This window comes from Archocentrus centrarchus, chromosome 6, assembly GCF_007364275.1.
Source record: "Archocentrus centrarchus isolate MPI-CPG fArcCen1 chromosome 6, fArcCen1, whole genome shotgun sequence".
NCBI lineage: Eukaryota > Metazoa > Chordata > Actinopteri > Cichliformes > Cichlidae > Archocentrus > Archocentrus centrarchus.
In genome coordinates, this window is record NC_044351.1 from 13,722,786 (window position 1) to 13,737,863 (window position 15,078).

Genomic DNA, 15,078 nt, shown 5'->3' on the forward strand with positions numbered 1-15,078 from the left:
TAAAATTTTCAATGGAAATTTGCCTGCCTTCTATTCTTTGATGTTTTTTGGGAGTTTTTCTTTCTTTCTTTTTTTTTTTTTTTGCTGTGAGTCACAGCGAGCACTACAGTGGCCTGAACTTTAAGTGAAGATGACTAATAGTCAAATAATAACTTGTGACATTTTCATATATATATAAAATGTCAGCTCTGAAAGTGTTGCTGAGTGACATCAGCATCGACTTCACAAAAGCTTTTAGATTTGTCGTACTGAACACACTGTGTCAGCAGACGGGTCATAGCACATCAGGAAGTGCTGGAATAAATAAAAGACAAACTACACTGAGCGTGAACATCAATATTCAGCGCTTCCAAACAATTAAAGAATAAGTTATTGTCTCACAAACTCATATTTAAACAATAGAAAATGAGAAGCAACACAAAGCAATCATCCGCCTGCATGTAAAATCAATCAAAAATGACGACAAGTGAACCCAGCTAGCTGATATTCATATTTGGGTAAATCTGCACCAGATACACCCAAAGTCCATTCATTTCTCTGTTTCTTCAAAGTGAAGTGCAGTAAAGAGTTTCCCCCAAAACAAAGAGCAAGGGACCCATTACTCTGGCAAGTTAAACACTCATAAAATCCTCGCAATCCTCACAAACAAAAACTCACTAAACAGCAACAAACAAGAGGTCTTCCTCATGACTGTAACAAAGCAAAACATTTTAATGATGGGATAATAACTATTATTACCTCTGTAATTTTTAACAGTCTAATGTTTTAGTTTCAAACACAATCATATTAAAAGAAATTATCCCTTCCAAAAATCAGACACAAATAAAACTTTAAATCCTGGAAAAATGTAGTGCTATGTAAAAACAACCAGCAGGGCAGACAAAGTTTGCTCCCAGGGTCATTTTCACCGTCAACAACCGTCTTCCACTTCCTTTCCCTTGTCCAAAGTGGAACTGAATCCATGAGAGGGAGGAACATTAAATAGGCTGCAGAACACCGGCTGACTTATTCTCTTGGCTTGGCTACATTTTGAGCATTTCGCTGGCACACTTATCCAAGGCGAAGTGCAATGATTGATCAAGAAGGGCTCACCGTTTTGCTCTGGGACACTGCCGTGGCACATGTTGCTATTTGTGGAGAACTTCGGCACATGCCTGTAATATTTCTGTAATGGAAATGCTCCACCAAATAAGTGCCAAACCTCCACTTTTAGTGCCATATTATTAGTCCATGTGTGTGTGTGTGTGCCTGTGTGTTTTGTTTTGTTTTTCAGTCAAATTAGTGCACAATCCTTCAGTAGTTCAGTGCACTCCATCTTAAGAAAACACACACACCCAAAGGTACAAAAGCCTCAGTCAAATACACAAAATGAAAGTTTGCAAAGAGTTGCTTATTTAAGCGTCAAACAGCTACAGAGCAAAATTATTGTTCATTCTGGGTTACCTCTCATGCCAGCTGATGAAAGTCCAAGTCCAATATTTACTGTTTCTGACCTCTAATAACTCCTGAGGAAAATAACTTTCATAGCTAAACATTTCCAGTCTGTAATTCGGACCTGGACGGGTAGTGTATAGGGGAAGTCTTACAGACTTCTTGCTGAAAGTGTTGCCTTCTATGGCCAACGAGAGCAGTGACAGAGAAAAAGCTAAACGATGATTTGAAACAGTAAAACTTTGTAAAGATGCTTAAATATTGTGCTCAGCTAACATAGTGCTATATAGCCTCCATACCAAATGGTACACTGTGTGGCAAAGTCTGAACAACAAAGCTTCATACTTCTGTGCTAACACGCTGCTGCTGCTGCTAGTGTGAGGACAGAAACAGGGACAGAGACACCAGGCAATCTATGTCTGACTAAAGAACTGAATATTAGCTATTAAAAAAACAGCAATAAATAAATAAAGTGATCTGATAATAAATAATTAAAAAAAAATCTTATCTGGGACAGTCAGGGGCACAATTAGCTATCAAAACAGCTATTTAAAAAAAAATAAAAGCATTCCAAGAATCCAAAATTTCCTTATGCATAAGTCCGGCATGGGGGTCAGTTTAGGTGTACACTTGCTGAAACCAAGCAAGAGTATCAGTGCCAAAAACTGCAGTTCCTCTTAGTGGTCACTTGTGGCTACAAAAGGGAGTCAATCCCAAAAGACTCCCCTGTTAAAATTATTAATTTCACAGAATTAAAAAGCATGTTTACAACTTGACACAAAAAAGAAAAAATTTTGGCTTCCACGGACAGCCCCCCCCCCCCCCCCCCCCCCCCCTCAGAACCATCCTGCACTGAGTGAATCAGGAGAAGTCAAAACACTTTGTACTCAGCATCACCTCACGGTGCCTTCAGCATGATCAGATGCTAAAATTAAACCAGAAAAAAATAAACAAACAAACAAACAAACAAGCAAGCAAACAAACACACAAAGCTATAGTTTGTGAGCTGTTCTAAAATTGTGGTCACAGGCGGAGACACATGATGGAGCCTCTTGGTACGTTGCCACGGCAACTGTAGAGCAAGGAGGGGTGGTGGGTTGGTGGTGGTAATCCAGGACTCAAAGCATTAAATGTGATGTGAAGACTAAAACACACACACACACACACACACACACACACACACACACACAGATACACTGCGGCAGCTAAAGGTGACAGATAACTTGGCATTGAGATTTCATTGGTATTTTACAACTCCCTCACTCTCTCCCTCACACACACACATGCACACACACACACGCGCGCAAGCAGTGGAAGGCTGTGTCCTTGCAGTAGGATGCTACTTCTTTACCAAAGCAGTCACGTAGAGTGTTGTACATCACATCTATAAGCTCAGTGCTTTTATATGGCCCATCTTGCCATTGGCTGTACAAACACTTAGCCCCCATAACTTCCTGGATCTGAGCCAAGTGGTAAAAACACAAAGAGCAGAGACACCAGAGTCTGAAAGACGGGCAGAGGAGAAACTGTGACAGAATACAAATGAAACCAGCAGACAGAAAAAAAGAAAGAGGTGGAGCTGAAGAGAAACAAGGAAAAAAAGAAATCAGAATGGTGAGGGGGAAAAAAGAAAGAAAAGAAATAAACAGAGAGGACCATAGGGAAAAGCGAGAGGCAGAGAGACAGAAGGACAGAAAAGGCAGGGAGACGGTCAAACACATTACGCAGGCAGTGCAGAGACTGATCGGGAGAGACAGATGAGAGACATACAGAAGAAGTTAGTTCAGTGGACAGAGAAACAGGCAAACACATGCAGGGACAGAAAAATAGGGCCAGAAAAAGAGACGAAGGCTGACAGCAAGAGAGGCCAGCCTGAACAAAATGGAGACATAAACAGAGAACAACTGACAACACACAATGAAAAAAAAGAGAGTGAGAAGAAGGCAGCCCAAAGAAAGGAAAAACACAAACCAAAATGCAGTTAAGGTCATTACTGCAAAAGGCACACAAGCTCTGATATTTATGTGCTTTTTAAATACAAAGTGTTTAATTTACTCGCAGCTTCATCTTTACTTTTGTTATTACTGCCTATTTTACAGTATTTGTTCAAGACTGTAAAACTACTGCACGCTACAACTGGTATTTTAAATGAGTGATGCTTATCCAGTAGGTTACCCAATCGTGTCCAGTCAGCTGTGTTAAAAGGTGTACTAATCAATTTACTTCAATAATTAACACCAATTTCCAAACAGAGACCATAATTTGCTTCTAATTCTACCACGCTTATAGCCAGTAGCTACTGTAGTTTTAGCCCTGGATTCATGTTGATTTTCATCCAGATTTAATTTAAAAATATATAATCCTGTGTTAAATTCTTTGGATCATAAGATTAAGATTTTTGTGTAAATGAAAAAAAAAACAAAAAAAACTATTTTAACTGTTTACTTAAAAAAATATACGTAATTTATACGTAAATTACACCTCCCACAGACTTTGGGTCTATGGGAGGTGTGGGACTAAATATCATTACATTAAGCTGACTTAGCAGCAATTATTTCACAACTGTTATGTTATATTTTTATTAGGAGGTATATTGCAATCACACAGGCCACTGTTTGGAAAGACAAGGAAATAAATCAGTATCAGTAAAAATCCTTTTGTTGATAATGTATGGTATTGATTTTTAGAATTGTTAAGTAGATTGTATTATTACTGTTACTGCATGTAACAGCTCTCTCTTGTAAATGAGACAATGAGTCTCGAGATTTTCCTATATAAATAAAGGATTAATAATAATAATAGTAATAAAAAAACAGTTTATACTGGCACACTTTAACATATGACATTATTAATTTATTTTTGTATTGCTTTTAAAATGTAATTTTAAATGTTAAATAGTTAAATTGACATCTCATTTTTGAGCTTGGCCCCTTTAAGGAGTACTGTAAAGGTTTACAACCACGATGCTGATTGTTGTTTTTTCCCCTCACTGCAAGCACACCACTCACTTGTTAAGTAACTGTATATTTGTAGGAACCGCTGCTGACTATTAGGATGACAAGGGCGTGTCTGTGCGCATTTATGTGCGATTGCACTGCCTCAGTGCAATCAGTGCAATGTGGGAGAAGCAGCCTTTTGTGCGGTACGTGTATTTTTGTGTTCATATAAAAGAGAATGAATGCATGTTTGTGCTGCCGAGCCCTACTCACCGCTCCTGCAGTAATTCATGTTTTAAGTAGGGCATCATATACAATTTTTTTTTCTATTTTGAAACTGGCAGCACTGTTCAGTGCATGTGAGCACAGAGCACAGGTTGAGGCAGCAGTCCTTCAGCTGATAACCCTGTACTGTGCCAGTCAATAGGTGCAGAATTTTCCCTCTAATCTCTCAACATTTTGTTATGTGTGTGGACATGCCCAGACTGCTTCCCAACATCCTCGCCCAAGTGTGTGTGTGTGTGTGTGTGTGTGTGTGTGTGTGTGCGTGCACATATCTGAACACACTAGGAAAGGCGCTGCCCTTTTTCAGTCTCAGCATTTCCACTCTGCCACCCTACAGTGGCATCTATAGAACCAGTGTTAAGTTTTCAACCGCCCAGAGCACATTTCTGGATCCAACATGTTTTATCTGGCAATTAGTTTACAACTAAACTACTAAAGAAAAGGACTCGTACGTACAACTGCTCATATCCAGATTAGTTCAAAGTTTCTGCTGAGCTAAGCCAATACTATAAAAAAAGACAAATTTATATACAATGTGTAACATGGATTCCATTTTTTTTAGTTAAATAGTGCCAAAATTCTTCAATTTTTAGATTTAAGACTGGGAGCCAGTAGTTTAAATATAATTTCTGTAAATGGGGGGGAAACAAACAAACAACAACAACAAAAAAATCATCCTCTCTTTTAAGAATGACGTGATTGCCTACAAATTTACAACATGCATATTCTGTTTTGTTAGTAAAAATAAATCCCAGAAAATTTATTTTACAGGTTAATTTTACATTAAATAAGAGAAATAATAATATTCTGTTGGTCACTTCTAGTGACGGCAGCTGTTGATGCTAATGTACGAGGTCAAAATCCACAGGTAGGGGACTGAACCTGAGATGCCACCAAAGACTCTTAACCAACTGTGAAGCACTTTTCCTGCCAGTAAATTCCTCATTATACCACACTTTGTCAACATGTCTGAGCAGATTTACAGAAAATATTCTAAGTAGTGTTGATGTAAAACCTCGCCCAAAGTCAGCAGGGATAGCATGACACATAATCACACATAATCCCTACCGTGTCCGATATAAAAATGAAGCCTCACAAGCAACACTTCTGGACTTTGTGCGCAGTCAGTTACTTCAGTCCAGTGTTTCTCTCTTTTGGAGCCCTCCAAATAATCGACATGTAAATCTGGGACTCATGAGGCGATTATTGGTGTCTAAAAGAAAATAATCGTTATATACTATACTATTTTTTTTTTCCTTATTTTTTTGTAAAATACTTGGCCCTCAATAATATTTAAATGAATAGTTATATGAAATTATATTTAAATGAAACAAAAAGGGGAATATTAAACTGACATTTAATGTAATTGTTAACAATTAAACAAGTTGGAAACCGCTGTTTTAACCGTGAACAATATTTTGTAATTTATGGGTTTTAATATTTGTAATGGTTTAAGTTGGAAGATAACTCATTATGATTGCTGCCAGATAAAATAATTGGAATATAATGCACAAAATCTCCCTCTAAAATGTAATAGGGAAGTATAAAGCTGCACAAAATACTAACACTAGTAATAAAAGGAGTAAAAGTGTAGTGCTGGAGTAAATGTCTTAATTGCCAGCATTTGAAACAGCTGATAACCAGTTTAGTGGTGCTGCTGCTTTATGTCCAAGTGTTTCAGCTCCTTACCCAAAAGCTTTAACTGTAACCACACACTTTAGACCTGATAAGATACCAGATGCTGTCTTTCGCTCTGTTGAGTCATCGGTTTGAGCACTGAGTCATTAGCCTATAATCGGTGTCTGCTATTGTGAGAAAATGTTTGAGGATCTATCTCAAGGGGTCTGTACACCTTTGGTATTTGAGCTGAAAGTTAGTATTTATTGTGTTCCCATTTGAAAGGTTTGAGTCAACTGCCAGCAATGACACATCTGTGCAAAAATTATGTCAATGTTGCTGAATTCCTCTGCCTACCCGAGTCTCGGACTCATTTGTTCCCACTCCGCTTTTTACTGAGACAGGTTAACAAGTTTCCATTGGATTGACGCCCATGCACATTAAGTGTTTTTGGTGCTTGTTGATTTGTATGTTTATCTTTTTATTTTGCAGTTTGTATGGTGAAAAAAAATTTTTTTTTTTTTTAAAAACGGGCTGCAGTGGAAAGTAATTATGTATACTTGATCATGTGGAACTTTCTGAGCGTTTTAATTTTCGAGTACATTGCACTTGTGTTCCACATTTCAGAGGAATATACGCAGTATTTTTTACTTCACAAATTCTCATTAAATAAGACAATACACAAATAACACCTTAACCATGTTAAATTACTGAACATTGACCTAGATTAAGTGAAAATTAGCCCCACTGCAACCAGCTGCAACAATTAAGTGACTTCCACATGAATTCATCCAATGGGGCCATTCAACCTAATGACTAAGCACTTTTACCTACCGGTACATTGAAGAACTGAGTACTTCTACATTAAGGTATACTTTTTTCATTCTGAGTACTTCTTTCACCACTTCAAAACATAACAAACATGACAACTTACAGGATATTTAAAAAAATTAAAAGAGTGAACAGGTGGAATGCCTCTTTATCTCATGGAATAATTTGTTGCCACTTAAATAAACTTTTTTCTTTTTTAATTATTGCAATAAGTACAACCAAAAGAATATTCATTACTCTTTCCTCCACACTGCCCCCTGCCTTTTGATTTAATTTCAACCGCACGCCTTCTGAGACTTTCTAATCCGGGATGTTCCCCGCTGCTAATGACAAACACAGTCGTAAAGCGTTGCTAACACATCTCTGACCAGTGAGAAGTCGTACAGAACAGCTGACCCCTCTCGATTTCAAACTTGATGACTCATTCTTAAACATATCCCATTATCACCAAGGTAACAGGTATATTCCTTAGCAACAAGAACACAGTCCTCTACTCTCAACGTTAAGGCGTGGGTTTCAGACCGCAGGTGTCCTTCAGCTCTGCTTATGCATTCCATTGGTGGCGTCTCTACCTCTGATTGATTCATTGTTCATCTTTCACTCTCTCCTTCTCAGGCCGCGATGGCAAGACAGCTGACTCATCCTCTCCTCTCCTCCGGAGGATCTGTCTGAGTGCGGAAGATCTCACCGCTATTTTCAGGATGGGTCCTGACGTCACTCGGCTGTACTGCCCCCACATCCCAATCTCTAGCTCTAGCACATTATAACTTCGCAGGATCCTGTTTCATACCACCAGCCATGCAGTATATTAAGGTGCCTTCTGCGCATGTGGCTTCTGCCCAAATCTGCAACTTCTTCACATGACGACTCGACGAGACAAAAGACACAAAGAAAGGGACCCGTCAGCTCACGAGCATTTAAAAAAAGCACCAAGCAGGTTTACATTAATGCTCCTGATAGATGATTATAATCAGGTCCATTTTATAATACTACTTAATAAGATTTGTGTCACAGTTATCCTCAGAGCTGGTGTATAACTTAAAAATGTCTTTACATGGATCAATGAAGTGGCTTCATAAAGATGGCAATTTGAAAACTACACAATATCTTAAAGAATCTATGTATTTTACATAAATACAGACAATCTACAAAAGACAGTTGCACTGCTACATGCTCACTTTATGTCACACTGGGCAAAAGCATCGGCTAAGTGGCTATCACTTGAGATGTAGTCCATAATCTGGTTACATCTATAATGGGATTGCTATTTTGCTCATCTCTCCATATTTAATCAAAACACCACAGCTGCCTATAAATAAACACTGAGCCCCTGCGCCACAGGGTTCGAGCCCTGCACTGAACTAGCTGCTGGTAAAATTCCCCACAGCGATCTGATGGATACATAACCACACACACAGACACACATTACATTCATTGTATGCTGCAGCACATACATGGTGTAGAGCATACACGCACAATATATACACACAGGCTTAAATGCAAACACACACACAAAGATGAAAGCCAACAAAGTCCAGTGAGCAGAATCTATACAAATGTTGTGCAGTGCGTTTATACAGTGATGTTAGTGCACGTCTGCAGCATTGAGAGACTGTGCCTGCACGGAGAAGATGCTTTGACTTGGAATAAAATTTGCATCGAGAACAGAATGACACTGCTCTATGTGGCTGCTGGGTTGTCATACACATGCTTGTTTACATAGATGTCTCAAATGACGTGGCTGCATTTTTTTTATTTCCTAAACAAAGAGACCAAAATATTCACCTTCCTACAACCATAACTGCATTCATATTTCTGTGGTTTTGTACGTTTTCAGCACTATTAAAAAAAATAATAAACAAAAAGCCATTAGTCTGCTGCTCATGGTTTACACTGCTCAGCACAAAAAATATCCAATCACATCTTTTGCACACAGAGCTGCTGGGTATCTGCCGTATCTTTAATTCAGCAGTACATGCTGAACGCTCTCTATGGTGCATTCACTCACTCTACACTCTGTATTATACATTCCAGTGACGACAGGCAGCCACAAAGCCCCTTATTGTGGAGGTTACATCCGCCCCCAGCAAGTGATAGCATCAAAAGAAAGAAGAATCCATGTGCATGTATGTGAAACACTACTAACACTGTAAGCTTAAAGGGTAGGCCCAGGGGTAGCATGCGAGGCTTGCGTCACCAGCCAGACTAACATATTAGCTGGCTGATGCTACTCACACGTATGTTGATATGAGAGAATAAGCTGTCCATCATGTGCCAATATGATTTCTTTTTTTGAATCCTAACAGAATATAAAATATGTTTGTTGGAAGAATCTTTTAACAGATTGACCAGCAGAGCTGCTTCAGCTCCATTGTTGACAGTACTGTCAATGCTATCTGCAGCACATGCAGCAAAGTGCAAACCACAGCTGGCGTACTGGTCGTTGCAATGTCAAACCTTTTAGGTGAACTGGCCTCGATTATTTTTTATTAATATCAGGATGCTGCTATATAGGCCAAATGTGCTTTTAACTCTTTGAAGGGAAAATATATCTTTTTGGGCTAAAGAGCCTACTGCTTTTCTCAAAATTGATGCCAAGCTTGAAAAAAACCCCCAAACTTTAATATAATCAAATAAAATGCCGCCACATTTACAGGAAAATGTGCAAAAAACAGAGCTTTTTTTTTCCTGCTGATTTACAGTGAGGTGCCTGAAGCTGTGGACATGATCATGACTCGGTATCATTTTATTCTGCTTTCTATAAGAATGCTTTACTTGGCTTAAGGCAAAAAAACAAAAAAACAAAAAACTTGAAATCCTGTGCATTAATAATGACTTGAGATATTTTCCATCCCACCACAGCCTGCTTATCACTCACACAGGGCTTCACCGATTAAAAATAGCCCCATCTTGAGCTAGGTAACAATATTGCTGAGACACGAGAGAAAATATGTCCCCATTTTATGGTTTAATGTAGACAGATGATTTCCTTGGTCTTTTCCCAAACCACATTTTTTTTCACAGAACTGCTTAATTAATATACAATAGCACATTGGAAAAACAGAGGTGTTATGTCTTGATAAGATCCACATATGAATATCAAAAGGATGCCTCATAAATAGCAATGATCATCTCGCTCTCTCTGGTATGACATATCCAAGCCTGCTTGCTGTTCCCAACTAATGAAATGACAGTTCAATCAAATCAGCCTAATGAATGCAAATACAAACAGGATTGCACTAAATTAAAACCAAACGCAAAGCTGAGCAGGGCCAAAATGCTGCAAAAACCTGCATTTTTTTTTAAGAGAAATAAATTTTTTTAAAGTCATATTTCTATATTGTGCTGGAAAGAAACTCCTGCAGAAAATGTATAATTAACATGCGCCAAAATCAAAATACACTTTAAAGGTTTTATGGACTGGAGCTTGTCTATTGTTGTCCTGTAAATACACTGACTTGGCACAAAGAAACAAAGACTTGATATGATATAAAGCATCCATGTCCTCATATTTTATTTAATTCATTAGATTAATCGATTGAGATTATGGCAACTGTTCCAGCTATTTAAAACAACAACTTTTAAACATTTTCCAAGTCCTATTGTTCTGGCTTTATGGATGCACAGATGCAAATCCTGACAGTTGCACATGAATGATTTTTCTCTCTCTGCACTGAATCTTTGTCTTGTTGTTATTCTGGTACCAAAGCAAAGCCCCTGATCTCTACTTGTCAGTCATCTTCTTCTTTCTCTGTGTTAAAGAAGAAGACTGTCTTACTAGACTTCCTGGTAAAAATTAGTAATACTAAAAAAAAACTAAAAACAAAGCAAAACATGGAGCCAGTGCATCGATGTAAATCATTATTTAGCCAAATAATTCTGTCAGTCCAGCGGGCCTTTATCACCTTCTATTAAACATTCTTTTCCACTTTACTTTTTAAAAAAAAATTAAATATTAAAAAAGAGAACATAATCTGGAAACTTAGCCTTACCAGCTGAACCTCAGAACTCACACACTGTCTTGAACTCAGCCTATTAATCCTGTCAAACCAGCACCTGTTCGTTTTCATCCCCCTCTACCTGTTTCGGAGGGCTCTGTGGCGCAGCCGGAGCGCACACAAAGCCAGACCCCATCTCTTCTTAGTGGCAGGACATGAGCTAAACTCCATAGGACAAAAAAAGAGACGGACGGATGGCTGAACAGAGAAAACAGCTCCCACTCTCTGCTGCAGACTCACAGAAACAGCAGTAGATGGACAAGATGAGCCAAGCCTTGAATTCCAGTAGAAGTCACATGGGGTTATGACACCCACTTGCTAAGCTGCCATCTCAGTGTCCATTTGATTAGGGAGTATGTGAGTGTATAGTGGGAAAAAGTACCGTAACACAGAACCAAGCTACATCTATTTTGTACCCATGTATGTTCAGAACCCAACTGGGCACACACATCATGTTACATAGAGATCAGAAATGCAACACTGACAACCCATTACCTTATCTTCATCCTTGTGACTATGAAAACAAATGAAATACTTAATAATAACATGAGTTGAATGTCTGTCTATTAGCATACCAGTGTATCTGGTGACAAAGCTTTACATATCGCCGCAGAGTACGACTGGGTGCTCTGCTTTCACTTTTTAATTAAAAATAATGATCTGGGTGGACTGCCCCTTGGCCGTATTAGCTATACCTATAAACAAACTATATTTAGAATTTAAATGATTACTCAAGCAAAATGAGCAGTTTAAGATGTAAAGATATGCACTTCTCACATGACAGTGATAACAGGTTTCTGTTAAAAAAGAAAACACTGATTATTATCAGATTATTGGTTTAGTAATTTTGCTCTTACATAAGCAAGAACATTACCTTGTTATTATAGGGGCTGTTGCATTTACTTTGCAGATAACTAGGGAGAATATTCATAAGACACACACACACACACACGTGCCAAGATCATCACATCAGGCTCTAGCAGAGTGTGCACCAGTACCAACAGGAAGACACAAACCAACAAGGCTGGATTGCAAGAACTGGTTCTATTCTGGATCTGGCTCCCAGTCCAAGAAAAAGATAAGATAAGATAAGATAAAACTTTAATGATCCCACCACGGGGAAATTTGTGCATTACAGCAGCTCAATACAGAGAAAAAATGAAAAGGATGAGTAAGAACAAGTAACTAAACTACAAACTAAAATAGAATAGAATAAAATAAAATAGCAAAAATCTATACACATATACATAAGCACTATATACATAAATATATATATCAGTGTCAATACCAAAAAAACCCCCCCAAAAAAACAGCTAGTTCATTAAGCATTCCTTTCAGCTTTCATTTAAAGGTAGTGCTAGCAGTTTATGAACTATACAGTCATGTGAAAAAGAAAGTTTTCACACGCCAGAGTACACCGAGTGAACACATCAGTCAACACATCCTGCTGTGTCACTAATATGTGTGCAGGCATGTTGATGTGGTTTCCATAATGGTATCTCAGATATTCAGTCTATCTGTAGGAGCACCCAAATAGAAAACAGAAAAAAAAAAAACCTCATGATTTTATTAGTCTCTCACATCATTGTGGAGGATTTTTGACCCACTCCTCTTTACAATGCTGTAGGCATTTGTTTATGCTCAGCTCTCTGAAGGTCTTCTCTTAAGTCCAGACCATCTGGACCTGAGCTCTGACTGCATCATTGCAACACCTTGATCCTTTTCTTTTTCAGACATTCTGCTGTAGCTTTGCTGCTGTGCTTGGGATCATTGTCTCGTTGCATGACCCATTTTTGGCCAAGCTTTAGCTGTTGGACAGATGGCCTCATATTTGACTCTAGAATACTTTGGTATACAGAGGAGTTCATGGTTGACTCAATGAGTGCAAGGTGTCCAGGTCCTGTGGCTGCAAAACAAGCTCAAATCATTACCCCTCTACCACTGTGCTTGACAGCTGTATGAGGTGTTTGTGTGGCCATCTCCACTTTGGTCTTGTCTGCCCAAAGGACATTGTTCCAGAAGTCTGCTCAGATGCATCTTTGCAAACCTAAGTCGTGCTGCCATGTTCCTTATTAGAGAGAAGACACTTTCTCCTGGTAACCCTTCAAACAAGTCATACTTTTTGCACTTTCTGAGTATTACATGGTCTGACCTTGTGATAAATTTGCTGGGACGCCCACTCCTGAAAAGACTGGTGTCTGTCTTAAATATTTTCCACTTGTGTATAATCTTTCTCACTGCAGAATGATGGACTTCAAATTGTTTGAAAATTGCCTTATTGATAGAAAGCAACAATTGCTTCTCTAAAATCACTGCTGATATCTTTTCTCCTTGGCATTGTGCTAACACACACCTGAATGCTACAGGCCAGCAAACTGCTTTTATAGAGGTGGTCTCGCTTGATATTGATCAGTTAATCAAGTGCATTCAATCAGCAGCACCTGGCTGCTACTTACCCTCTTAATTCCTATGGAAGCAGTAAGAGTGTACTTAGTTTTTTTTACCTGACTATACAGAGTCCTGTGAAAACTTTCTTCTTCACATGACTGTAGTTAGGTAACATTAATTGTGTAACAGCTCTGAAAATGGACTCTGCCAAAGACTGTGAGTGAAAAGAGAAGGTGATAATTTTTAGAAAAGAAATTCAAATTTTTGGTAGCAGAAGCTCTCTGGCTTGAGTTGTAGTCGACTAGCAATACCAGTCGCTACTGACCAATCACATTTGAGCAAACTTTGGCTCTATGCTGGTAAATTGTCCATGTGAACAGCAAAAGAATGAAAGCATTTACTGAAATGCAATCCTGAAACCATCAGCTTGTGTCTGATGATTATATAACTTTTACAGCTGTTTTTGTTGGTTTTTTTTTTCCTTTTTCCTTTGGTGGTGGTGGTGGTGGCAGGAGGTGGATTTGGGGGGGGGGGGGGGGGGGGGGGGGTTTAATGCATTTATAACCACTGGCCTGTGGATGGAACCAGAAGTCTAGGATATCCGCTGGCTACAACAGAAACCCTGAATAACTGGCCATTAGTCCACATGCTAAAGCCTCTGTTTACATAGCACATTTTTGTACAGTCACAATTTTGGATGTCAGCACAAAAATTAAGTAAAATATGACAAAGATGTTTTCATTGCTGATAGGTCAACTATTAACCTCTTTTATGTCATTATCATATTATGCCCATCTGAGTCCAATTATGATAACTGGATTATGTTATCTGCAGGCTCTCTGCTCAAGTTAAGCCCCCTCCACATATAAAGCAATTAGCTCTTCATGCATGGCTTTATAGGCAGAGGACATCTCGTGGACATTCCAGGCTCCACTTGTGTAGGTAACCTCAAATATATTTACCACCCTATCGTATGTCAATAATCCTCATCAATATTATCCCCCATCAGTTGAATTTCAGGGATATTCCATAATCTCTGGTTGCCACATCACAGTTAATCCATCCCTGTGTGTATGAAATCTATAACTTGTACATATATATAGTTTTGGTTACTTGCAAATGATGAAAAACTTCAGATTTAATAAGTATTTGGATTAGATAAAGCATTATCGAACCCAAGCCCTACTGCAAGCTGTAGTGATATTGTTTGTTACATCTGTATCACTGCTATCAGACTTGAGGATTATACATAATCTACTGTCCATCCATCCATTTTCTTCCTCTTATCCTTTTTCAGGGTCGTGGGGGTGCTGGAGCCTATCCCTGCTATCATAGGGCGAGAGGCAGGGTGCGCTCTGGACAGGTCGCAGGGCCAACACAGACAGAGAGACAACCATTCACACTCACATTCACACCTATGGGCAATTCAAAATCACCAATTAACCTACTGTAACCCCATTAACTGTTTGTCACTGGACTATGGGAGGAGTTCCTGGAGAGAACGCACACGAACACGGGGAGAACATGCAAAGAACCCTGGACCTTCTTGCTGTGAGGCAGCAGTGCTAACCACCGCACCACTGTGTTGCCCT

General features: G+C 38.9%; 1 protein-coding gene across 4 annotated transcripts in view; it reads right to left on the reverse strand.

The window, feature by feature from the left end:
* srpk2 (SRSF protein kinase 2) overlaps window positions 1-15,078 on the reverse strand; it is a 68,848-nt gene that overhangs the window by 23,840 nt on the left and 29,930 nt on the right. The gene's annotated exons all lie outside the window — the stretch shown is intronic.